General features: G+C 44.1%; 1 protein-coding gene across 1 annotated transcript in view; it reads left to right on the top strand.

Annotated features, from left to right (window-relative positions):
* Positions 1–26,663, top strand: part of ZNF831 (zinc finger protein 831) — a 72,857-nt gene that overhangs the window by 18,468 nt on the left and 27,726 nt on the right. The window lies entirely within an intron of this gene.

Below are 26,663 nucleotides of genomic sequence, written 5' to 3'. Positions count from 1 at the left end.
GCATATGCTGAGCGCCGAGAGCATACGCTGAGTGCTGAGAGCACGTGGGGTTCATGGTACTCAGTGTCCCTGTTGTTTAGTGAAGGATGAGGTCAGTGTTTCAGGGAGGAGCGCAAGGGGGCGACTTCTCAGCAGAGAGATGGCTTCTTCTGGATGTTCAGACGTAGGGGGAATAGAAGAGATGCTCTCTGGATTGGTAAATTGCTTCAGGCTGAGGAAGAAATTGCCACAAACGCAGTGGTTTAAAATAACAACAATGTATTCTCTCTCAGTTCTGGATGCCAGAAGCTGCCAATCTCTCCAGAGCCTCCAAGAGGGGATCCTACCCAGCCTCCCAGTTTCTGGGGGCTCCAAGCATCCTTGGCTTGTGATTGCACCCCTCCAGTCTCTGCTTTCATCTTCACACAGCTTCTCTCCTGTGTTTCTGTGGGTCAAATGTTCTCCTGTCTTTCTCTTATAAGGACACTTGCCATTGGACTTAGGGCTCACCTGAAATCCAGGATGATCTTACCTTGAGATTCATAATTTAATTTCATGTGCAAAGATGTTTTCCCAAGTAAGGTCACAGTCACAGGTTCTGTGGGTTTAGGACTTGGATATATATGTTTTGGAGGGATAGGCACAATTCAATCACGAACCACCTCAACAATTTTTCCCCCATCTGAGAACCAACAGGAGGGACCTCAAAATGTGTTTCTAAGTGGAAAAGGCAGTGGCATGCATGGACACTCATCGTCTGTGCTCTCCTTGTGTGCAAATGGTTTTGGCAGGAAAGTTCTCTATAAACCTAAATCAATATGTATTCATTAAAACAGGATCATGCAGCCCACCTCCCAGTAGGACATATTCACACCTGCAGGCATGTGGTCCAAGTGAGCTTCAATCCTGAGACCGGTGTGCTGGGTCAGGGGGCCCCCTTAGCTTCTCTTTGGGAGAAAGACCTGGTGGTAGTCTGGATGAGGGCAAGCAGGGCTCCACATGTGGTTGAAATGCAGTCACCACCTGTTGGTCCAGCCCTTTCCTCTGCCTGGGGAATCGTCAGCCCAAAGCAGGGAGCTCTTCTCTCCTCCCGAGAGGGTGGAGGCATCTTCCATATGTCCTCCAATGGATGTGGTCACTTCTTCCTAAGATGCACGCGTACCCCGTGTGCTCATGGTGACCCAGGGGCCTCAGTACTAGTGGAGAGACCAGCTGGAAAGTCTCTGATCTTTCATGGTCCTCCTCATCCTGTCTTCCCTTCAAAAGCTTCTCTCAACCTCAGGGACCAGCCCTGCCACTCCATGTTGAGAACATCACACTCAGTAGCTTTCTGATCTCAACACCAGCCTGTTCTACCAAAACCCAGGGAATGGGGGATAAAACCAGGCCCAAACAGAAATGAAAAATCAGAAACAAAATCTAAATGTGGAGCTAAGATTGGGAGGCCAAACGCAGGGCAAAGCCCACTGGGAACGTAGCCCCCTTCCACCCCCACCCCCATGTAGGTAATAATGTTGCAGCAGCAGAGCAGGTGGTAATAACAGATGACTGTGCTTTCGTGTTTGTTGTTGGAACAGTTGAGCCAGAGGTCTAGGTCACAGGTGCCCATTTTCAAAGGGCTTCCTCCCCCACGATTACGAAGCACATGGAGTGTGCCCATTAAGGGCAGTGGGAGTCTGTGGGGTGTGGTCTAAGCATTGGCCCCAGTGAATATTAATCACCCCTCGTTCCTGATTGAAGTGTCAAAGATGGAGCAGGGATGTCAGGTCGGATAAACCAACAAGCATGGGGTGAATGGGCCATTATGGACACCGTTGCGTTGGGGGGGGTGTGGAATGCGTTAAAATAAACACCCCCTGGGAATCAAAGGAGCTCAGAGAGCTTACTGCCACCACCACCTAAAGCCAATATTTCACAGCAGAGTGACGGACACTCTGAAAGTGTTGGGTGTCTGAAGATGGAGTGCCGTTAATAACTTCAAAGGAACCTAGAGATAGGCCTTGGTCACCCACGATTTACAAACAGCTTTCTTGTCTTCTTTGACCTGGCAGTCCTGGTTAGAGAGATCAGAGCTGGCTTCTTGGTGAGAGAGCTGACCCCACTGTGTGTGTATGTGTGTGTGTGCATGCGCACGTGCAAGTGTGCACACATGATTTTGTGAGTGCGTGCAAACAGGTATATTTTTGAGGGGGGACAACCTGGTTTCCTCAGCACGGCAATGATAGGGTGATTTGTTTGGGATGATCTGAGGGGCTATAACATGGGGGAAATTGAAACCCAGCAATGAAATGGAGAGTAATCTTTTGATGGGGGTGCAGGGTGGAATTTCCTAATTCAAATCTGGGAAAGAAAACCTTTGGCCCTCATCTTTAAAGGTCAGCTAAATCAGCAAAACATTTTCAAAGAAGTGGCCAGGAATACTTGTGTCCAGGGCCTGAAACAAGATGTTGTTACGGATTCTTTCTCCTTTTTATTTTTGGAGAATCTTCCTGTCAATAATTTATGAAGATGAGAGAGAGGATGTTTTTGAAAAATATTTTTTAAAAGGATGCTTAATTTCCCTCTTTCAACTATTCCAATAACTTGGGACTAATCATTCGAATTAACAGATGGCTTGGCAGTGAAGTCTTCTGCAAGCAGAAGGCCAGAGGAGTTATGAAGGATGGAGACCTAATTTATAAGATTTTATGATGATTGGCATCTTTGAGACTCTTCTGAGAACTGAACTTTTTATTTTTATTTTTTTGACTTTCCAACACCACTGAATTTAATAATTTTTTTAAAAATCTTATTTTATATTGGACTGTACAATGCATATGGTTGCAAAGAGTCAGACACGACTGAAGTGACTTAGCGTGCGTATAGCTGATTTACAATGTTGTGTTAGTTTCAGGCGTATAGATAGCCAAGTGGTTCTGTTATACGTGTACATATATCTATTCTTTTCAAATTCTTTCCCCATTTAGGCTATTATAGTATATTGAGCAGAGTCTCCTGTGCCATACAGTAGGTCCTTGTTGGTTATTTGTTTTAAACATAGTAATGTGTCTATGTCAATCTCAAACTCCCAGTTTATCCCTCCCCCTCATCTTTCCCCTTTGGTAACCATAGTTTGTTTTCTATGTCTGTGAATCTGTTTCTCTTTTATAAATATTAGTAATATTGTGTCTTTTTATTTTTTTAGATTCCACATATAAGTGGTATCTGGTATCACATGATATTTGTCTTTCTCTGACTGACTTCGCCTAGTATGATAATCTCCAGTTCCATCCATGTTGCTGCAAATGGCATTATTTCATTCTCCTGGTATGAATGTCACATGCCTTTTATTTATTTAAATTTTTTTCGTATTCCTTTCTGTGATGGTTTATCACAGGATGTTGAACACAGTTTACTGTGCTATACAGTAGGACCTTGTTGTTCATCCATACTATATGTAATAGCCTGCAGCTGCTAATCCCAAACTTCCAATCCAACTCTCTCTCCTCCCAAACTAGTGGCTTGGCAACCACTAGTTTATCCTCTAAGTCCCTGATTCTGTTTCTATTTCATAGATAGGTTCATTTGCGTCATATTTTAGATTGCAAATGTAGGTGATATGATAGGGTATTTGTCTTTCTCTTTTTTACATACTTCACATAGTATGATAATCTCTAGTTGTATCCATGTTGCTGCAAATAATAACATTTCATTCTTTTTCATGGTCCCATAGTATTTCATTGCATACACACACACACACACACACACACACACACATATACCACATCTTATTTATCCATTCATCTACTGATGGACATTTAGTTGCTTCCATATCTTAGTTACTGTAAACAGTGATGCAGTGAACACCAGGGTATATGTATCTTTCGAACTATGATTTTTCTCTGGATATATGCCCAGGAGTGGGATTGCTGGGTCATATGACAGCTCTATTTTTAGTTTTTCAAGGAACCTCCATACTGTTCTCCATAATGGCTATACCAATTTACATACCCACCAACAGTGTAGGAGGGTTTCCTTTTCTCCACACTCTCTCTAGCATTTATTATTTGTAGACTTTCTGATGATGGTCATTCTGATTGGTATGAGGTGATTTCTCATTGTAGTTTCAGTTTGCATTACTCTAATAATTAGTGATGTTGCATGAACTTGTTTAAAACCTAAATTCAGTGATCCACCATCCAAGTTTCCAGCAAAGGAGTGAGGGGAGCTGGAAGTTTCTTTGTAGATTTCAAGTAGCCTTGACTTACCAGACACTTATCAAGCATAAGAATAGGAATGGTGTCTACAACTCTGAACAGAGGTTCTTGTGCATAACATGTTTGACAACCACTGAGGGCAAGAAGGGTAAGCAGAAAGGTGATCCATCCATCCAGGTGGCCCTGGCAACAAACAGCAGTTTCTAGTGAGGAATTTTCAAATGTCCCTGCATGCCCATGAGGTGTGTGCCATTTAGTTTCTGCGTTAAGTGTCTGAAGTTGTGACGACGTCTTAATGGATTGGCTTGTTGGGGGATTAACTAAGATATTGGAGTTGTGTCTTCTGCGTGGTGTGGGAGGTCGTGTTTCAGAAATCAGGGTTTAGGTTAAATGTGCGATAGGTCCCTGCTGGAGTGGCTTCTCTTCTCACCTGAGCACCTATCTGCCTGATGCCATTTGAAGAACTGGGGGAGTTGTTTTCCATTTTGCAATTATTCCATGTAATTGACGTCAGTAAAAGGCCATCTTTTGTACCTGAAGGAGAAGTTCACTACTAAGCCTTGTCATGAAAATGATCTGTTTATTACCCAGGTTAGGGTCTTAGGGACTTAGGAAAGGAAGCTTTGCAGGTGTGTGTTGTGTGACAGCTTGCACATTTGTCTTCTCACGTTGGAGTGTTATTTTTCCATTAGAAAAAGTCACTGAAAACTCACACGTCCATACAAAGTGGGTGAAACTACCTGAGCAAAAGCCCCTACCGATTCGCTTCTGTTGTGGTTATACAATTCCTGATGTGTTTCTCCTGATGAGGTCACTGCTCTGAAAAGAATACTTTTCAGAACATGGGGAGCAGCGGGGAAGAACTCAACATCATTCAATTCTATTTGCATTTCAAATGGGACATTCTAGTCTCCAGGAGCTTAAAACTCATCAGCAGTCAGCCTATTACCCTTTTCCTAATATCGCAGTTATTGACCCTGGGCTGCAAAAAGAATCTCGTAATGAGATTTGTCCTGTTTTTGTGTTTATGTGCACATTTCTTTCTCTCTAGTAGATGACATATCAGCTTTTATTTATTTTTTATTATTGAAATCCTTTGTGTCAAAAGGACCTGCTCCATTAACTGAATCCTGTTCTATGTACTCTGATGTGCGGATACACTAAAACACTCCTTGGTATAAAGAGTGTTCTTATACCTTTCCTTAGAAACGCATTTCGTGGAACTGAATGGAGAACGCTGATGTGGTTGAGGTTAATTATTCGGACTTTTGTGGGCACATTGGAAGTCGTGCTGTTTCTGCCGGTACACAGACTAAAACTGGAACGCTGAAGAGGAGCCCAGCGTGGCCCTGCGCCCAGATGACACATCTGAAGTCATATTGATTGAGAGAGATGCTTTATTGAACGATAAGAACTCCATAGAGTTTCTGGTTTTGCAATTTCCTGCAGCTGGCCTGGCTTCTGGCAGCAAACACCGTGAGATTCAGGGTAATATTTCAAAGTGAGATTTTAGAGAAATCTCCCAATAACTTAACTCAGAAGGCACTTTCAGTTCAGGAGCTGCACCCACATCTAATTCCCCCAACAGACTTGAGATGATTCATTTTCATTTTCAGAGGGAGAAACTGAGACTCAGAGTCTCCAAGTCATCCAGTGCCACCCAGATGATGAATCCGGGGTCCACGGTGTTTCCTAAATTCAATAATTCATGGACCATCTTCAGAAATGTCCCATCTGCATGTCATCTGTGTGATTATTTGCTTATGTGATCCACTTAAGCTCACTGGCAAAACCCATAAATTCTTGTATTTTCAATAGAAACTATTTATCAATGCTGGAAATGGAAAGCCAGTATCACACGCCATTAAGAGAACTTTATAGAAAGAAAACACTATGAACATGTTTTCCTGGCAAATAAATTCTGTCTAGATGGTTGTGGGCGAGAGCCCTAGACACACTCTCTTTGCTTAAAAAGCGACCTGGAAGATTTAAGGAGACGTTAGAGATACATTAGCATCCAATTGGGACTTTCTTTCCCTGATAAGACGGTTGTAGGGAGAACAACCTTTTCATTGGGTGATTCCATTTTATTCAATGCTAAGCTTGCGACTCACTCCCCACTGGGGGTCTGAGTCCCTCCCTGGACTTTCTTGTGCTGTCTTTCCTCTGCCAATAACATCCCGTTGGCTTCTGCTGTCTTAGCTAGGATTTCCTCAACTCTTGTAAGGCCTTTGCCTGTATCAGTTTAAACTCTATGTTCATCAGAGTTGGGCTGTAGAAGCTGTGGACCAACATTCTGCAAAGACCCTTCTTGAAGACTGAAGTTTTTCTGCCTCAAGGGGGTGGGAGCTTAGTGGTGTCAGAGGTGTCCTAGGCAGGTTCAAGCTCGCATTTATAAGTCTGAGCTGCTGACCCAGAGCCTTCTGTGACCAAAGGAGGGATGATGGGAAGTGCCCAGGGTGCAGAGAGAGGAGAAGGAGGGACCAGGAGCATCTGAGACCTGGGTGGGGGCTCATCTTTCTCCTGAGGACAGTGAGGGGCCATTGGAGGATGAGGAGGGCAGAAAGCAGACCATCCATTGTAGGTGAATGTGGAGAAATGATTGGGGCAGGTAGAGTGGACACTAGGAGGCAGATGAGGAAGTTCCTGAAAAAAGTTGGGCAGGTTTGTGTTGAAAATGAAATTGGAAAACAGGGATGCTCCACCTAGAGGAACAGAAAAGTTTAGTTTTTAATTATGTGAGTAATGATGAATCATACATCTTTTAACACATTCAGTTATGGTAATGAGGCTCATGTTCACTTTGACCACCACCCCCATTCCCCATGCCCCCCACAGCCCCCCGGATGAAACTACACTTTGGGATAGGAAGGGACCTGCCAGAGTGTTGTTTCTGTGTGTGTGTGTGTGTGTGTGTGTGTGTCTAATAGGAATTGAACAACACTACCCATCTCATTGTGCAACTTGCCTCGTTTTACTCAACGCCATTTTGTGGTCTTCCCATACTGTTAATACATACAGAGCTATCTCAGCCTTGTAAATAGGGACGGAGTCTCTCTGGGTGGGGCTGCTGTGACTTTAGGCAGTCATTCTTTTAACAATGAATAGTTCATCTTATTCCTAGGACTTCACAGGGACCCACTGTCCATGACTCCCAGGCCCAGGTAGGGAGTTTCTCTAGGGAAGAGCCAAGAAGAATTGCTGAGTCTTTGTTATGTTGCACGTTTGCAATACTTTATTTTATATTGGAATATCTATTTATAATGTGTTAATTTCTGGTGTACAGCAAAGTAATTCTGTTATACATATATATAAGGGATATATGTACCTATTCTTTTTCAGATTCTTTTTCCATAAGTTATTACAGAGTATTAAGTACAGTTCCCTGTGTTATACAGTAGGTGCTTGTTGATTATCTACTTTATGAATAGTAGTATATATACGTTGACTACTTACGTATAGTAGTGTTTATGTGGTAGTGTATATATAATCTCCTTACTTACCCTTCCCCTCTCTTTCCCCTTTGGTAACTGTAAGTTTGTTTTCTATGTCTGTGAGTCTGTTTCTCTTTTGTAAATAAGTTCATTTGTACCATTCTTTTAGATTTCACATATACATGGTATTGTATGATGTTTGTCTGAACATCACTTTGTAGGATAATCCCTAGGTCCATCCACGTTGCTGCAAATGGCATTATTTCATCCCTTTTTATGGCTAAGTAATATTCCAGTGTGTATACATACACCACACCTTCTTTATCCATTCATCTATTGATGGACATTGAGGTTCCTTCCATGTCTTGGCTGTTGTAAGTGTTGCAGTGGACATTGGGGTGCATGTATTTCTTTGAATTATTTTCTCCAGGTATATGCCCAGGCATGGGATTGCAGGATCATATGGTAGCTCTATTTTTTAGTGTTTTGAGGAACTTCCATACTGTTCTCTATAGTGAAAGTGAAAGTGTTAGCTGCTCAGGCATGTCCGACTCTTCTAAACCCCACGGATTGTAGCCTGCCAGGCTCCTCTGTCCATGGAATTCTCTAGGCAAGAATAGTGGAGTGGCTGCCATTTCCTCCTCCAGGGGATCTTCCTGACCTAGAGATTGAACTTGGGTCTCCTGCACTTCAGGGAGATTCTTTACCATCTGAGCCACAGGGGAGGCCCATGTTCTGTAGAGTAGCTGCCCCAGTTTACATGGAAGAAGGTTTCCTTTTCTTCGCACCCCCTCCAGCATTTATTGTTTGTAGACTTTCTGATGATGGCCAGTCTGACCTGTGTGAGATGATACCTCACTGTAGTTTAGTCATGTTGCACAGTTTTAGTAGATATTTCCAACTTGCTTTCTATTTCACATTCCCATCAGTACCTTTCCTATATTAGAGTACCTTTTCCTTCTTTGATCTTATCAAGCTTAAAAAAATCCCAAGATGTGTAACAGATGCTAACTGGAAAGCCTGTTACCAGGAGGGCCTTTCCACCCCAATCTTGCATCTCTCTGCAGGGAGAGGGGGTCCACTGCCAGACAGACCGTGAGGAAGGCTGGCAGAATCTGGTGGAAAAAAACATGGAGGGATGAATAGACTATCTTGTTTTGAAATCACAGAGAAGTGAGTTTCTCTTGAGCAAACTTTAAGTCCACTGGGTACAATTTGATGTTCTCTCCAAATATTAATAGATTTGTTCCTCGGCTGAGGCACGATGCCTCGGTCTGCTCTGAGAGAAGTCCGTCACTGCAGAGGACACAAGGCCACACAGGACTTCCTCTGTGCCGAGCCAATTCATTAGACCTGGTGAGCAATTTGCAGAAGAGATTAATTGATTTGCAGGCTGCTGAGCTCTGAGCATTACTCAGCTACCTCCCAGAATGCTCAGGCCACCTGGGAACTCGACCAAGCAAACAGCAATATGTGAGGCTTTAGTCAAAACCTGAGTGGTATCTTCATCCCTCATTATGGATGAGATGAATGTCTGGAGAGACATGTGAGATGAATGTATGGAGAGATGAATGTCTCAGCCTTCTCTGGTTTACTGTAGGATCTGGGGCCACAGTCCAGACTCCTGGAATAAAATGAGAAGGCTTGCAGAGAATATGATAGCAATGTTTCTTTTTGCAAGCTTTGACTATCCCCAAACAGACACCTTGTTTATCTTATTCTGAAATGCTGCTACCAGCAGTGGATGCCTGTATCTTTGGGTTGTGAGGAAAGAGACTCAATTTAAATTGGTCTAGACAGAAACATTATCTCAGGGAACAGAGAAAGGGGCTTCAGGCTTGGCTGGATCTAGGGGTACAAATGATGTCATCCGGATTCAGTTTCTGTCCATCGCTTGGATCTGCTCCTGGGGCATCATCACTGGTTCCTTTAGGGCCTGCCTTGCCTGAATATGCTTGACTCCTTTCTCTAACCCCAGATCCCTGAGTCTGGGTGGCCTAGTTGGGAGCAGGTATCTCTCCAGAACCAATCACTGGAGACTTGAGTGACCAGGTCTAAGTCACACACCTGCCCTTGTAAGGAAGGATGGGTTGGGACCTTTAAGAGTAGAGGAGAGACAGTTTCCTAAAAGAGAGAGGGGCCCAGATGTCCAGACCACCTCTTACTCATGGTTGAATGGGATTCAGCTTCTGTGTGTCAGAGTTATGCCCTTAGAGTGGGAAGAAGCAGAAGATGCCGTGAGTACTCTCCTAAGGAGCTTGGGGACCGGTTGGTGGACCGAGACACCTTTGTGAAGTAGATGAGAGTTCATATGCAATTAGTCGGGTCCGCTCTGTGCCAGGCAGTGTGTGGGAGCAGGAAGAGAGGCAAACAAGAACACGCCACGGCCCCTGTCCTTAGGGAGAGCCCAGTCTGGCAGAGGCAGCCGGCACAGACTGGTAAACAAGTCATTACACATGCAATGCGGTAAGCTCGCTGATATGATTAAGCTTCCAAATGAGGGATCCTGACAGGGCCGACTGGAGCGGGGAAGGGAGAGTGGGCTAGCGTAAACAGGAACAAAACAGGAACAAAACAGGAGGGGGCCGCGCTTCCGCCACACATCCCATGGCCCCTCCATCCGGGCCCCCGCTGCAGGGGGAGCGCGGCCCCCTACAGAGACCTGCAGCCTGTCACTGCATCATCTCTTTTTCTCCTCCTTGGATCATAAAGAATCTTTGCTATCCACAGTAAACTGCTGGAAGTGGAGGCGTGCAGCACTTAACTACTATTTACTTATTTATCTAAGATGCTAAGTGTTTCCCTTGGCAGTTGCTAATAGATTCCTGTAGAAACTGAGCGACACATCCTGAATTCCGATTTCTGCACCAACAGAAGTTGGGAGCACAAGAATGTGCGGTGCACTCGTGCCTGGCTCCACTGGGGAGGCCAGAGGTTAGGACCATAGAGTCGTTTACAGAGGTTGAGATTTGGAAAGATCAACTATTATGTTAAAAAATTTCTTTTAAAATAAAAGAGGCACGTGCCTTTGATCACAAACCTGAACTGGAGACTGTTCTGCTTTGGGAGGGCTTTCTGGAGACTGTCCTCACCTTGGAGTTGGGAGAGCCTCTTCTCAGCAGAACCCTCAAAAAGAGTCTTGTTCTAGAATATTCTATGTTGAAGGACTGGTAGACAAATGGCATCAGAGGATGAAGCAAGAGGAGTGATGATTTCAACAGACCTAGCAATGGGGGACAAAACCATGGACGGTTCCGGTCACCTTGTTGGGTCTTTCCTCTCTCACCTCCATTTGGGACCTGATCTTCTGGAGGGGACAGGCTGTTTTGCTTTGGGGGACAGGCGAGCCTTTAGGGTTAATTTCAAAGGTGAATTTTAACTAAGGGATTAGTAGCAAAGTGAGGCCTGAATGGCGTCAACAACTTTGAAGTGATAAGGAGACCAACTGCGTTGAGTCACAAGGAGAAGGTCAATCTCAGTTCCTTTGTAAGCCTCTCCATTATATCACAAAGGAAGTCCCTTTTTGATGCTAATACGTCTTTAACACCTGCCTGGCTAAGTCTTGAGAGAGGTTGGGTTTCAACCTCTAACTAGAATTTGAGAACTAGGTTCTGGGTTTTTTTTTTTTTTTTTGGTCCCTAGTTTTACAGGTACAGGGCAGCTACTTCATCCTACCCATTTGGTTCCTACAATAGACCTTGGAAAGCCAAATAATTTAAAAAGTGCCAAACACTCCTTCTTTCTCCCTCTCTTTCAGCCCCTCATTTGGCCAGTAGTAGTGCAGGGCAAGAAACTTTGTTTCTGGAGTCTGAAGAATTCAAGTCCTGACTTTTCTTCTTACTACTTCCATCCTAGAAAGGATGGCCAAGGTCATCCTTTCTCTTTCCCTCAGATCCTCATCTGTAACATGGGGCCACGTCTGAGTCCATACGTATCAGAGACTCACTAACCTGGCACTTGAAGAGCCCATGAGGCCAGTCTAGATAGCCCACTCATCTGTCCAGGGGACTGTCAAGATACTCAAGCTAAGGAGATGGTGAGTTAGAAAGAGGCTGTGTCACCCATTGAAAGGACTTTGTGGGTGTCACAGTGGTTATCCTGGCTGACAGTGGGGGCTGTGGGTTATCCTTCCACCGAAGTCTGGGAAAGACTTCTACAGGTCAAGGGGATGAATCAAGGAATAGTGAAATTCAGATGCAGAGCTAGGTGGTATGGAGTCAGTGGATGCTTGGGGGCACATGAATTTATGCACTTGGGTACAGATGGCCTGTGAGTGCGACTGGCCCCAAAGGTAGAGGGGACAAAGGTATTTGAATAATCCTTTGGGTTCTGGCCCCATCCCATCTCATGCCTTCCTGGCACTGTGAGTTCTGCTTAGGGACACTGCCTTTCTCTAAATAAATGCATTCACTGTGGCCTTTACCCCAAGGTTGGATGCTGGCAGGGAGCACAGGGGAATCGGGTCCAACAAGCTTTGCTTCCTGCTTGAGCACTGGAATTTCTTCTAATAATTTTCAATATGGCCCTTTGGGGTCAGCAGGGGGACGTCAAGGCCATTCTCCATTCTACTTAGGAGTCCTGCCCAAGTTCAAACATGGAGGAAAAGAAACACAAGTTCCATTCTAAGGTTTTTTCTTTTGCTAAAACTCTATAATTTGCTTGTTTATTTCCCTAACTTCCAGAGACACGAAGAAGTAATTTTTGTGCCCCCACCCGCTCTGCACAGACATTAGCGATCGTTTTCAGTCATTGCAGCTCTCCCTTTTTGCTACAAGGCACCTGGCATGCCGGGAATGGACAAAAGCTATTTCTCTAAGTACTCGCGTTTGAAATTATTAAGTGTTCATTAAGCACCCCTGGGTGCAAAGCACTCTCGGAGATGTTTGTTTCTCAATTTTCTATAATTTCCTGATTTTTTTTCCCCCTTCGCAAAAGGCAGATTGAAAAATGAACTCAGTGCATCTCAGTTTCTGAATCATAGTTAATGTACGACGCCCCCTCTCATAACCGCGCTGTTTTCCTTCTGCCTCCTCTTGTCTCCTTTCTTATCAATCTGAGATAAAGTTCTTATTCTTTTAAACCCCGACTCGAGAGAGTTGGGGTCGGTGGGGGTCGGGGCTGGAACTTTTTTTCGCTTTGTTCTCGACTCCCTGCCAGGAAGAAAAGAGTACAAGAGCAGTGACCAGCACCCGCCCGGACTGCGGGTGGGCACCTCTGATGGGCATTGGGGCTGCGGGCGGCTCTGCGGCACCGGAGCAGGTGATCAAGAGAGCTGGGACTCTGCTCGCCGGGGGACCTGCCCCCGAGCTGGTGGGCAGCAGGGATTCACCGCCCCCGCCCCAGAACTCCGCTGTGCGCGGACCCTTGTGGAAAAATACAGAAGCCTTAAGCACCCGCTCCCGCCCGCCCTCACGCCCGGTGATGCTGAGTCTTACATGAGTACAGAGAAAAGCTGTTTTTCTCTTTTTCTTTTCTTTTTTATTAAAACAACAACCTCATATAACCTCAAAAGTTGCCCATGAATTTACCAAAACTTTTTTTATGAAACTATTCTAACCTCTAATGGGGGTTAAAAAACAAACCCTGTGAATTTATTACCGAAGCGGGAGGAAAAAAAAAAAAAAGGCACTTTTTATTTGATGGAAATTGTCTTCCAAGCTTCAAGGGTGCCCCCTAGCGCCGAGGAGCAGGCAGCGAGGCTCACTCTTTCCGCCCGGGAGCCCTGCTGAAAGCTCAAATTTGGGGTCCCTCTGTGGGGGACTCTGATCTCGCCTAGTTGCGGGTCCCGTGTGGATCGGACCCTGACTAACGTGGGGAGGGGGACTGCTCTGACTACCAGAAGACCCCTTGGCACGAATTTATTTTCTTTTCTTTGAAATTTAGATGACTACAGTGCAGGGATGGGAGAGGAAGGTTTTCATCTTAGGACCCCCTCCCCACCCCATTTTTGAAATAGGGAGGACCACTCCTGCTCAAGAAGTGACCCTTGCCACTGTTTCAGCATGCAGGCGACCCCGGCTCTTTCCTGTTCTCTCATTTTTATTATAAATGAGAAATGCCACCCAGATGTGCAAGAATAAAAACCAATGCTAAGAGAGGAGGCGGAAGCGCCAGCCGAGGATGGAGGGAGGGAGAGGGGAAAGAAAAGAGAAGAGTGTTACGATGAGGGTAAAATAAAGGACTAAACGGGGCCGGGCGGGGGTTTGGGTGGGCTGCAGGACCTTTGCCGGCTCCCTGTCCCAAGGTATGTGAGCAGGATACAGGATTCTGCTGCAAACGCAGACTCCTGGCTCCTTGCACAACAAAGAGGACTTTTCAGTCTTTCTGTGTCATGTATGTGAAGTGTTTCTATCCTCCCCAGCTTGGAAACAAACCAGTTCTCCTTCAAAGCTGACCATGTTTTTAAGAAGCACGCATTAGAAATATGAAAAAAAAAAAAAAAAGAAAAAGAAAGAAGCAAATGTTCTAACCCAGAGATGCAGGGAAGGAGCGAGCCTGCGGCAGCCAGCCCAGCAGGGGCACCAGTGGGACAGCATCTCCCGGATCGGCTTGGAGGGAGGCTGCGGTTCTCTGTCCTCGGCTGGTCTCAGCGGCACCATTACCTCAGTTTCTCTGTCTATAACTCCAAGACGACAAATGACAGTATCCATTTGGTAGGGCTGTTGAGATATCACTTATGTCTATCATTTAAAACAGGGCTTAATATCTTATTTGACAATGAGCATTCCAGATCATGACTTTTATTCTCTCTCTACCAAGGAACCAGAAACCAGAATTTTCCATTAAGTTAAATCTCCCAATTTTTACATGACAAGAGTGAATTCACATTTAAAAAAACAAGCTCATACATACACACTGGTCTGAGCCCCAGTATAGTCAGGAGATTTGAGACCTTTGCCAGCTGCCAGGGGGCTTGGGAAGGCTGCCCCCATCCCTATGTCAGCCCCCACCCCTACATGCTGAAGCCAGTGTGCTCACAGTTCTTTTAGCGTGAATGGATTTGAGGGAAATGACCCCTTTTCCTCCCCCTTCCCCAAGAATGTGGGAGGGGCACTTCAGTGGAATGTGGTATGTGGGCATGCATGTGGGCAACCACGGAGACGCGGGAAGGGGGGACTTGTCCCTGAAGACCTCGCTGGCCCCTCCCAATAAGTGTGTGCTTTTCAACCATGGTGCTTCAAGGTGTTTTTGGCTTCTGTCCTGGTTTTGGTGGCATCATCTGCCAGGCTGGCTTACCATGTGTTCCTGTACCAGGAGAGGCCTCCCCTCTGCCCAGCCCCTCCTGGGTTTCCTGTGTCCACTCCTGACTGGTGTGCCCTTCTGCCCTGATGCCTCAACACAGCGCCCATCTACTCTTACTGCTTGGATGAGCTGGTTGCTCTTTGCACATGGCCCCGCTTCCTTCACTCGGTCCTCCACGCACTCAGGGCCACTGTTTGAGCATCTTCTGTGCTGTTACATTGTTTGACCGGTAAACCAAGCCCATTTTACTGAGCTCCCTTTGTCTCCAAAAATGTTGAGACCTGAGCTTCTCCAAGTGTCATAGACAAAACAACAACAGAAATTACATGGCACAGTGATTCCAAAAAGCATGAGAGAGAAGACGACTGAGAACCAGAGACACGAATTCCCATTTATCTTTGTTCCAATGGATTAAATAGAGTATGCTATTGATTTTTTAAAATCCACACATTAGTGGTTCAAAAGAAATTCGTTTTGTATGTTTTAATATGAAAGCAATTATTTTCCTTTTAAAACTGCTTCCTGGGTCTGTTTGATTTGTTTTTTTCTTTCCCTTTTCATTCTGCAGAGCAGAATACTGCATGTTGCTAAGTGGAGGGAGAGGGAAAGCTCTTCATTTTTCCCTTATTAATCTCTATCTGCTATACATTTTAAATGCTACATTCTATGATGCTTAATTTCAATTAATTTGGATTCATTTAAGTAACATTTCATCATAGATTCAATGCATCCATATTTTTCTGTAAATTAAGAAATGAGGAACATTATTTAGTGACTTAAGTCATCCTGTATCAAAACTAAGTAAAACCACGTAGCCTTGTTTAGTCTGGAAGAGGAAGAAGTTCTTTTTGGGTTTTGTGTTTGTTTACCTTTCCCATCTCTTCCTGGATTTTCTGCAGCTTGTTTAGTAAGACTTGTGTTGGTTCTGACAGCTTGAGGCTTTCAATGCTTCTGAGGACAGAGGACATATTTCTTCTTTGCCTCCAGTTTTGCTACTCAATAAATTTGAGGAGTCATGAAGCCGTCATCTGCGTAGTTAGATAAGGAAGAAAATGATGATTTTTCTATTATTTTGCTTAGAAGAATGGGAAACTAGATTAATCACTGTCCATTGGAAGTGCCTCTTTATAGAAGAGACTGGCTCCTTTCAGTGAAGTCATGATGTGTCCCACATTGGATGGTTTTCCGGGGACTGGGAGCAGACAATCAAGCTTCGAATTTTAAGTCTGTCATTAGGCGAGGTTTGGTAAATTCTTAATCCCACTTTGAATATGGTTAGGAAGGGGCTGGGGTGGGAGGAGGGGAATACCCATGGCACCCACCCACCTCCTTTGCTGGGACAGAAGGAAAGTAAGCAGCGTCTGTAACAGTCAGGAAAACAGTTTGTCATGGCTTACTGATATAATTGTTGGTAGCATGGGACCAAAATCCAGCTCAAAAAGATTTGAAATTGGTTGTGAAACAAGAAGCCCAGAGACTCAAACAATATCACCAGGGCTCTGTTTATCCCTCTTCCTATCTGAGCTGGCCTTCTTGGTTGGGTGAGTGGGGCGTGCTTTGTTCCCTGGCATGAGGTGGCCCCCTGGCATGCATCATACCATCTTAACAATTGCAGTAGGAAGTGTCCTATTTGAATTGAATTGAAGTCTAGCACCAACTCTGACTTAGTGAGGTTTGGGTCATGTATCTAGCCCTGAGCCTTCTGTTTGTCCAAATGAGTGGAATTTGCTTGCTCCTGGAGACGAGAAGTGGTGATTGGGTCATAAACCAGCCCACTTGTATTGAGAAGAGATGTTCCAAGAAGGTGGAGGAATGACTGCTGAAATCAAGGAACTGAAGATATTGATCACAACCCACTCGTTTTAGTTCTTATTTTTATTTGTTTTTAAATTGGAGTGTAGTTCCTTTACACTGCTATATCAGTTCGTTATGTATAGCAAAGTCAAACAGCTAAATGTCTACCTCAGTTCAGTTCAGTTCAGTCGCTCAGCCGTGTCCGACTCTTTGCGACCCCATGAATCGCAGCACGCCAGGCCTCCCTGTCCATCACCAACTCCCGGAGTTCACTCAAACTCATGTCCATCGAGTCGATGATGCCATCCAACCATCTCATCCTCTGTCATCCCCTTCTCCTCCTGCCCCCAATCCCTCCCAGCATCAGAGTCTTTTCCAATGAGTCAACTCTTCTCATGAGGTGGTCAAAGTACTGGAGTTTCAGCTTTAGCATCAGTCTTTCCAAAGAACACCCAGGACCGATCTCCTTTAGAATGGACTGGTTGGATCTCCTTGCAGTCCAAGGGACTCTCAAGAGTCTTCTCCAACACCACAGTTCAAAAGCATCAGTTCTTCGGCGCTCAGCTTTCTTCACAGTCCAACTTTCACATCCATATATGACCACTGGAAAAACCATAGCCTTGATTAGACGGACCTTTGTTGGCAAAGTAATGTCTCTGACTTTTGAATATGCTATCTAGGTTGGTCATAACTTTCCTTCCAAGGAGTAAGTGTCTTTTAATTTCATGGCTGCAATCACCATCTGCAGTGATTTTGGAGCCCCAAAAAATAAAGTCTGACACTGGGTCCACTCTTTCTCAATCTATTTCCCATGAAGTGATGGGACCAGATGCCATGATCTTCGTTTTCTGGATGTTGAGCTAATTTAAGCCAACTTTTTCACTCTCCTCTTTCACTTTCATCAAGAGGCTTTTTAGTTCCTCTTCACTTTCTGCCATAACGGTGGTGTCATCTGCATATCTGAGGTTATTGATATTTCTCCCAGCAATCTTGATTCCAGCTTGTGCTTCTTCCAGCCCAGTGTTTCTCATGATGTACTCTGCATAGAAGTTAAATAAGCAGGGTGACAATATACAGCCTTGACGTACTCCTTTTCCTATTTGGAACCAGTCTGTTGTTCCATGTCCAGTTCTAACTGTTGCTTCCTGACCTGCATACAGGTTTCTCAAGAGGCAGGTCAGGTGGTCTGGTATTCCCATCTCTTTCAGAATTTTCCACAGTTTATTGTGATCCACACAGTCAAAGGCTTTGGCATAGTCAATAAAACAGAGATAGATGTTTTTTCTGGAACTCTTTTGCTTTTTTGATGATCCAGTGGATGTTGGCAATTTGATCTCTGGTTCCTCTGCCTTTTCTAAAACCAGCTTGAACATCTGGAAGTTCACAGTTCATGTATTGCTGAAGCCTGGCTTGGAGAATTTTGAGCATTACTTTACTAGCATGTGAGATGAGTGCAATTGTGTGGTAGTTTGAGCATTCTTTGGCATTGCCTTTCTTTGGGATTGGAATGAAAACTGACCTTTTCCAGTCCTGTGGCCACTGTTGAGTTTTCCAAATTTGCTGACATATTGAGTGCAGCACTTTCACAACATCATCTTTCAGGATTTGAAATAGCTCAGCTGGAATTCCATCACCTCCACTAGCTTTGTTCGTAGTGATGCTTTCTAAGGCCCACTTGACTTCACATTCCAGGATGTCTGGCTCTAGGTGAGTGATCACACCATCATGATTATCTTGGTCATGAAGCTCTTTTTTGTACAGTTCTTCTGTGTATTCTTGCCACCTCTTCTTAATATCTTCTGCTTTTGTTAGGTCCATACCATTTCTGTCCTTTATCAAGCCTATCTTTGCATGGAATGTTCCCTTGGTATCTCTAATTTTCTTGAAGAGATCTCTAGTCTTTCCCATTTTGTTGTTTTCCTCTATTTCTTTGCATTGATCACTGAGGAAGGCTTTCTTATCTCTTCTTGCTATTCTTTGGAACTCTGCATTCAGATACTTGTATCTTTCCTTTTCTCCTTTGCTTTTTGCTTCTCTTCTTTCCACAGCTATTTGTAAGGCCTCTGCAGACAGCCATTTTGCTTTTTTGCATTTCTTTTCCATGGGGATGGTCTTGATCCCTGTCTGCTGTACAATGCCACGAACCTCAGTCCATAGTTCACCAGGCACACTATCTATCAGATCTAGTCCCTTAAATCTATTTCTCACTTCCACTGTATAATCATAAGGGATTTGATTTAGGTCATAACTGAATGGTCTAGTGGTTTTCCCTACTTTCTTCAATTTAAGTCTGAATTTGGCAATAAGGAGTTCATGATCTGAGCCACAGTCAGCTTCCCAGTCTTGTTTTTGCTGACTGTATCGAGCTTCTCCATCTTTGGCTGCAAAGAATATAATCAATCTGATTTCGGTGTAGACCATCTGGTGATGTCCATGTGTAGAGTCTTCTCTTGTGTTGTTGGAAGAGGGTGTTTGCTATGACCAGTGCATTCTCTTGGCAAAACTCTATTAAGTCTTTGCCCTGCTTCATTCTGTATTCCAAGGCCAAATTTGCCTATTACTTCAGGTGTTTCTTGACTTCCTACTTTTGCATTCCAGTCCCCTATAATGAAAAGGACATCTTTTTTGGGTGTTAGTTCTAAAAGGTCTTGTAGGTCAACAAGAACCATTCAACTTCAGCTTCTTCAGTGTTACTGGGTAGGGCATAGACTTGGATTACTGTGATATTGAATGGTTTGCCTTGGAAACGAACAGAGATCATTCTGTCGTTTTTGAGATTGCATTCAAGTACTGCATTTTGGACTCTTTTGTTGACCATGATGGCTACTCCATTTCTTCTAAGGGATTCCTGCCCACAGTAGTAGATATAATGGTCATCTGAGTTAAATTCACCCGTTCAAGTTCATTTTAGTTTGCTGGTTCCTAGAATGTTGACGTTCACTCTTGCTATCTCCTGTTTGACCACTTCCAATTTACCTTGATTCATGGACCTAACATTTCAGGTTTCTATGCAATATCGCTCTTTACAGCATTGGACCTTGCTTCTATCATCAGTCACATCCACAACTGGGTATTGTTTTTGCTTTGGCTCCATCCCTTCATTCTTTCTGGAGTTATTTCTCCACTGATCTCGAGTAGCATATTGGGCACTACTGACCTGGGGAGTTCCTCTTTCAATATCCTATCATTTTGCCTTTTCATACTGTTCGTGGGGTTCTCAAGGCAAGAATGCTGAAGTGGTTTGCCATTCCTTTCTCCAGTGGACCACGTTCTGTCCGATGTCTGCATACATCCCCCCTTTTTGGATTTCCTTCCTCTTTAGGTCACCACAGAGCACTGAGTGGAGCTCCTTATGCTCTGCAATAGGTTCTCATTAGTCATCTCTCTCGTACATCACTGGTATTGTTCAGTCTCTAAGTCATGTCTGACTCATTATGACCCCATGGACTGTAGCACTCCAGGCTCCCCTGTCTTTCATTATCTCCCAGAGTTTGCTCCAATTCATATCCAATGAGTTGGTGATGCTACCCTAACATAGTAGTGTATGTATGTCAGTCTCAGTCTTTCAATTTATCCCGTCTCCTCTTCCACCTTTCACCTTGGTATCCATACATTTGTTCTCTACGTCTATCACAGCCCAGTGTTGTTTCCTCGTAGAGGAGAGCAAAGAGCAAGACCGTTTCACTCTGTACTATTAGGTGACTGTTCTGGTGAAAGCCACTTGTGTCCTGCCCAGATCCCTTTTCAGGCTGGGTGCCCATCACCCCTGTGTCCTGGCTGCTTCTCTCTTTATCTGTACCTTCTCCAAGGGATTGGCCCTTGACTGTTGGGAATTACTTCCCCCCAACATACATGTAGTCATGTATGGATGTGAGAGTTGGACTATAAAGAAAGCTGAGTGCTGAAGAATTGATGCTTTTGAACTGTGGTGTTGGAGAAGACTCTTGAGAATCCCTTGGACAGCTAGGAGATCCAACCAATCCATCCTAAAGGAAAATCAGTCTGGAATATTCACTGGAAGGAGTGATGCTGAAGCTGAAGCTCCAATACTTTGGCCACCTGATGGGAAGAACTGACTCATTGGAAAAGACCCTGATGCTGGGAAAGATTGAAGGTGGGAGGAAAAGGGGACGACAGAGGATGAGATGGTTGGATGGCATCACCAACTCAATGGACATGAGTTTGAATAAACTCCAGGAGTTAGTGATGGTGTGCTGCAGTCCATGGGGTCGCAAAGAGTTGGACACAAGCAAATGAACTGAACATACACACAGTTGCTGGAGGCTGGTCTACAGTCCCTGATTGACTGATTGATTGATTGATTGATGGAGGGACAGGCTTTTTGCCTTCAGGAAGAATGAGTTTTGTGATTGTGGTTTGTTCTCCAGAGCCCCCTGTGGCCATCTCCCAAAATCCTTGTCTAAACTTCTGGATTCTCTCACTTTTTTCAAATTTCTTCTATAACTGACTTCTTGATAAGTCAGTTACACAAGAGTGCAAGACACCGACTATCTACAGATTGTGAATCACAGCTATTAATGTTTACCACTTTTGCCTTAATATAAGGCAAAAGGAGAAGGGAGTGGTAGAGGATGATATGGTTAGATAGCATCATTGACTCAATGGACACGAATTTGAGCTCACTCGGGGAGATAGTGAAGGACAAAGGAGGCTGGCGTGCTGCTGTCTAGTAGGTCGCAAAGAGTCGGACACAACTTAGCAAGTGAACAACAAGGCTGTCTCCTATTTTCTCAACACAAAGATCCAAAGGAGTTTCTGGACCAACGTGAAATACAACCTCAAGATGGAGATGAAGTAGGCAAACTTCTCCTTATACTGTTTTATGTATTCAGCTAGTTGCACACAGTCCTTTAAATCACACATTACATAAAAGATCGGTGTAGGGACATTATGTTTTTTACTCACATTTCACAAAGCCATTCTAGCTGAACTTGTAGCATGAATCTTTGAGATGGCTTTTGTCATCGCCAGAGCCCCTGGTTTGAGTCACCTAATAGAGATTTCCGAGCACAGCATCTTCACATTCAACCCAGCTCTTTGAAATTTAGTACTTTTAGAATCTGAGCACAATGCCATCGTAGAAATTTATCCACCACGTGAGCACCTATTTATATAACATTAGGACAGTCACTTTCATTTCTCAGGTAGGTGCCTGTTTGAAATTTCCACCAAATAAACACATCCTATTTTGCTTTTTAAAGCAATCTTCGAGGGACTTGTTTGCAACAATACTCAATGCTTATAACTGTGTCCTCACCACCCAGGAAAAATGACTAAATGTGTATTCAAGGTCCTCCTTCCTGTCACTTTTTGGAAACCAAATGATTCAGTATACATATATGTATATCCATTCTGTTTCAGATCCTTTTCCCATATAGGCTATTATAGAATATTGAGTAGAGTTCCCTGTGCTATACAGTGGTTCTTGTTGATTATTTTATATATAGTGATGGGTATATGTTAATCCCAAACTCTTAATTTATCCCTCCCCCCCCAATCAAGTCTCCTCTTTGGCAAACATAAGTTTGTTTTCAAAGCCCATGTCTTATTTTAAAAGGACTTCCCTGTAGCTCAAATGGTAAAGAATCTGCCTCCAATCCAGGAGACCTGGGTCGGAAAGAACCTCTGGAGAAGGGAATGGCAATCCACTCCAGTATTCTTGCCTGGAGAATCCCAGGGACAAAGGAGCTTGGTGGGTTACATCTGTGGGGTCGCAAAGAGTCGGACACAACTGAGTGATTAACACTCATTATTTTAAAAAGTCATTCATTTCAAAGTCTTTTATTGTAAACATTTTTATTCTCAAACTTCAATTCTATTCATTGCTCAGCCATATTATAATTTGTCTGCAGTGTATTATCTAATAAGACCCACAATAGGAATAATCTTAGCTAGTATTGATGGGTGGTCCCCATTGCTAGTCACTATTCTGAGCCCTTTTATTATCTCTTGTAAAATTCTTGATGGAAATACAAAAGTGCTCAAAGTATACTCATTAAAATTTGAGGGGTTGTTTTTTAATTTTTACAATGTATTGGTTTCTGCCATACAACAATGCAAATCGACCATAATTATATTCTCCTACACTCATTTTAATGATGCAGAAATAAGATTGTACAGCAAGCAAGTGCTAAAACATGTAGGCAGTCTGCCACTAGACCAAGGTTATGAAATGTTATGCTTCTCATTCCCAATCTCATTAGTTATCATTGGACATCCCTAAATGTAATATATTTACATCCAATATTTATAAACGAATATTCTGAAGGAATTTGTATCATCCCAAAATATGCATATGAGTCATCGTAAATATGTATCTCTTGTATCAAATGTAATGACACATATATTTACTATATAGCAGTATCTATGTCAAACATAGGTTTACCTGTGATATGTTAGCTACTGCTGTGTAACAAAACACCCCCAAACTCAGTAGTTTATGAGTATTTATTCTTGCTCATGAATCTTTGGGCTAGTGGGCTATCAGGTTTGGCTGAATTGGCACTCGAGTCTTGCATCTGTGGGGTCCTTGTGGGAATGGCTGAGACTGGCCAATCTAGGATGGCATCACTCACATCCTGGAAGTTGGTTGGCTATAAGCAGGGAGAGTGGGGCTGGTGGTCTTTCTCCGTAAAGGTCAGATAATACATATTTCTTTAACATTGCTGACCATAAAGTCTCTGTTTCAACAACTCAACATTGACATGTTAGGGAGAAGACGGCCACAGACAATGTGTAAATGAATGGGCATGGTTGTGTTTCAATAAAACTGTATAAAAGTAGACAGAGGGTCAGGATTGGTCTGCAGGCTGTAGTTTGCTGATCCCTGGCCCAGATAATTTGTAGATATGAAAAAATGGGTGAAGGCTTAATATTTGTTGGTCAATAAGCAAACCAAATTTGTCAAGACTGTATGGGGATAATCAAAGTTTAGGGCTTGCCGGGTGGCTCAGTGGAAAGGAATCTGCCTACCAATGCAGGAGACACAGAAGACATGGGTTTGATCCCTGGGTTGGGAAGATCCCCTGGAGAAGGAAATGCAACCCACTCCAGTATTCTTGCCTGGAGAATCCCACAGACAGAGTCGCCTGGAGGGCTACAGTCCATGGGGTTGCAAAGAGTTGGACATACCTGAGGACGCACACACACTCTAACCAAAGTTTAGGTGATAGTCTAAAGTTTATTAGACTCCTACAGTAAAATATTTCTCATCACTGTGGTACTAAGTATGATAAAGCTTTGGCTTCTCTCTTGGAAAGTGAAAGTAACTGAATTTAAAGGGATATGAAAAGCTTTATTCCTCTCACAAATGACTATTGTGTGTAACTAGAACAATCTAGGATGGCGGTTTCATGGTAGGGACCCAGGTTCCTCCTGTCTTGTTGCTCTGCTCTCCTTGTCTCCTTGCTTTTCTTGTTTTGTGGTCTAGGGTGGCTTCTTCAGCTCCTGCCATCACATCTGCACTCCAGCTACTCGAAAGGCAAAGGCGGAATGAAAGGGGACCAGCCCTTCCTTCAAGGGCCTGCCTTGGAAGTTGCATATATCATATCCTCTCACATCTCTTCGCCCAACATTTAGTTACCTAGTCATACTTGGCTGCAAGAAAAACTGGAAAATGTAGTTTTTAGCAGAGCAGCACACCCCATCCAGAAAGTGGGTTTTCATTGCTAAGAAAAAGGATCAGAAATAGGGAGGCAACTCTCAGGTTCTGCCACAAGGGCTAGAGATATAGATGGGGTAAAAGTCCAAACTTTAAATTCAATTAATATTCATGCCAGAAATGCCATTCTCCAGGTGCTGTGTATGTGCTAAGATTTTCTCTCTGTGCCTGAGCTCATCTCTCTGGGCAGCAGTGACATCTTATTCCTTATCGTACTCTCCATCACAAGACAGAACTTTAAAATTCTAGTTTGAGAAAAAAAACATGTTTTTGTTTGTTTATCTCCAGAGAGCAAGTGATACTGCTTCAAGAATCTTGTTACTAAACACCCGTGTTCATGCTGACAAGCTCGGGGGTATGTCTCTTCCCCAGGTTCTTTCAGTCTCATGTGCTTCTGCTTTGAATCCCTTTGGCATGCTCCCTCCACCCCTGCAGTGGCCAAACAAGGAACCAGGTTGCCTCCTAGGTCCCCGCAGTTCCAGAGCCTACATCTAACAGTGCCTGGCTTCATCCTTTCTCTTCTGTTAGGTCCTTGCAGCTTTTTCAACATCGCCCACTGATGGAATCTCAAATTATATGGTGAGCTACGGTAATAAGAGTAGGAAAAACACCTTGCTGTTATTTACCCAGAACGAGACATCAAACTGTCATAACTGCGTGAGGGTGTCCCATTATCTACACGTATCCTACTGTTTCTTCCTGGTACTCCCCCCCACCCCCGCCCTCCCCACTCATCAACCAGGGAGAGCTCGTGGTTATACCTATGTATCCCTGACAAGAAAATTAATTTCGATGGAACAGAGAGGGTAGAAGCTGTATGGAATGCGGAAATGTGAACTGGCTTGTAAGTTTTAAGGCTCTGTGTCTCTTCCTGAGGAAAACAGGGTTGTGGTCACTTTTAATCTTCTTCTTCAGATTACGTTCGGGCTCAGAGCCCGTTACCTTCAAAATTCATATGGAGCTTTTAAAGAGAACAACCCCTTTAAAGAAAAAAAAATTCTTGATGAATGCAAATTGACATTAAATGCAGTTTAAAAAAATGATCAGGGTTTTTAAATATGATTATAATCAGTGGGAATAGTGGAGCAGTGTCAAATCATTACTGATCTCATTCATGGGGGTGGCATGGAAGGACTGCTGTGAATTCATCAGAAAATGAGCTTTTCTCTAAAGCCTGACCAACTGGGGATGCGCCCTGGGACGCCTGCCTGAGGCGCTGAGATGCTGCGCACATATTAACCCTTGCAGAACTTCTCCCTGGAGATGCATCTACAGTCACAAAGGGCAAGAAACCTCTGTGCAGGAGTGAGAGCTGCCATTGGGAGGAATGAAGGTGAAAAGCAGCATCTGGCCCAAGTTTCAGAGTCAGGCCGACAAGGTTGCACTCTGTAAGCTCATTCCAAGGGTATTCATTAAGCAGCTAATATGTGCTGTTCCCTCAAGCCCTTTAGGTGCTGGAAAAACGGGGACCATTGAGGCAGGTCAGGTCCCCTCCCTCCTGGAGCTGATGTTCTAGGTGGAGGGAGATGGGCTATAGACCACAAATTAATGACTAAGATAACAATACAGACCTGAGTTTTATCCCAGGTCCTGAGCATGGTGTGTGTGGTACCCACTCATCTAACTCAAGCAACCCAATAGGCAGTGCCGTGTTTCTCGCACTGCGCAGACAAGGATATAGCAACACAGAGGGAAGGCATCTGTGCATGGAGGTGAGTAGATCCTTACAGCTCCTGGCTGACTCAGTAACCGCCGAACAGTTGGCTTTATGCCTCACAGGCTCTCCACTGCGGCCAGTGGTCTCCTCCCCACATCTGCCTTTTTGCTGCTCTGGGTACAAGGCTAGGAGGAGTTTGAGTAGCAAGGGTGCAGGTGGCCTTGCCAGAATCCAGGGGAACTCCACTGCATCTGTTAAAGAACCTACAACTCCATAAACAGGCTTCCCTGGTGGCTCAGATGGGAAAGAATCTGCTTGCTAGTGCCAGAGATGCGAGTTTGATCTTGGCTGGAGAATTCCATGGACAGAGGAGCCTGGTGGGCTATAGTCCAGGGGGGCCGCAAATAGTGGATCATTACTGAACACACACATACACAACTTCATAAACACAGGGACTGTGGTTGGATGACAGTTTTATTTATCATACCTAAAGCCTACCTGTGCTTTATCCCCAACACATGGCAAGAATTGGGGACAGACTTTGAAGTGTTCTCTCAAGGCCTTTCCAATTTTCCCGAGGGCCGAAACTGACAACTGCCTTCATCATGTGCCCACTGTTGAAAAGTTAATCCTTGTGTGTGTAGTGTGTGTGTGTGTGTGTGTGTGTGTGACAACCACCA

Source organism: Capra hircus, chromosome 13, assembly GCF_001704415.2.
Source record: "Capra hircus breed San Clemente chromosome 13, ASM170441v1, whole genome shotgun sequence".
Taxonomy (NCBI): domain Eukaryota; kingdom Metazoa; phylum Chordata; class Mammalia; order Artiodactyla; family Bovidae; genus Capra; species Capra hircus.
Note: the sequence above shows the minus strand (reverse complement) of the source record. Positions and strands in the feature narration are given on the sequence as shown.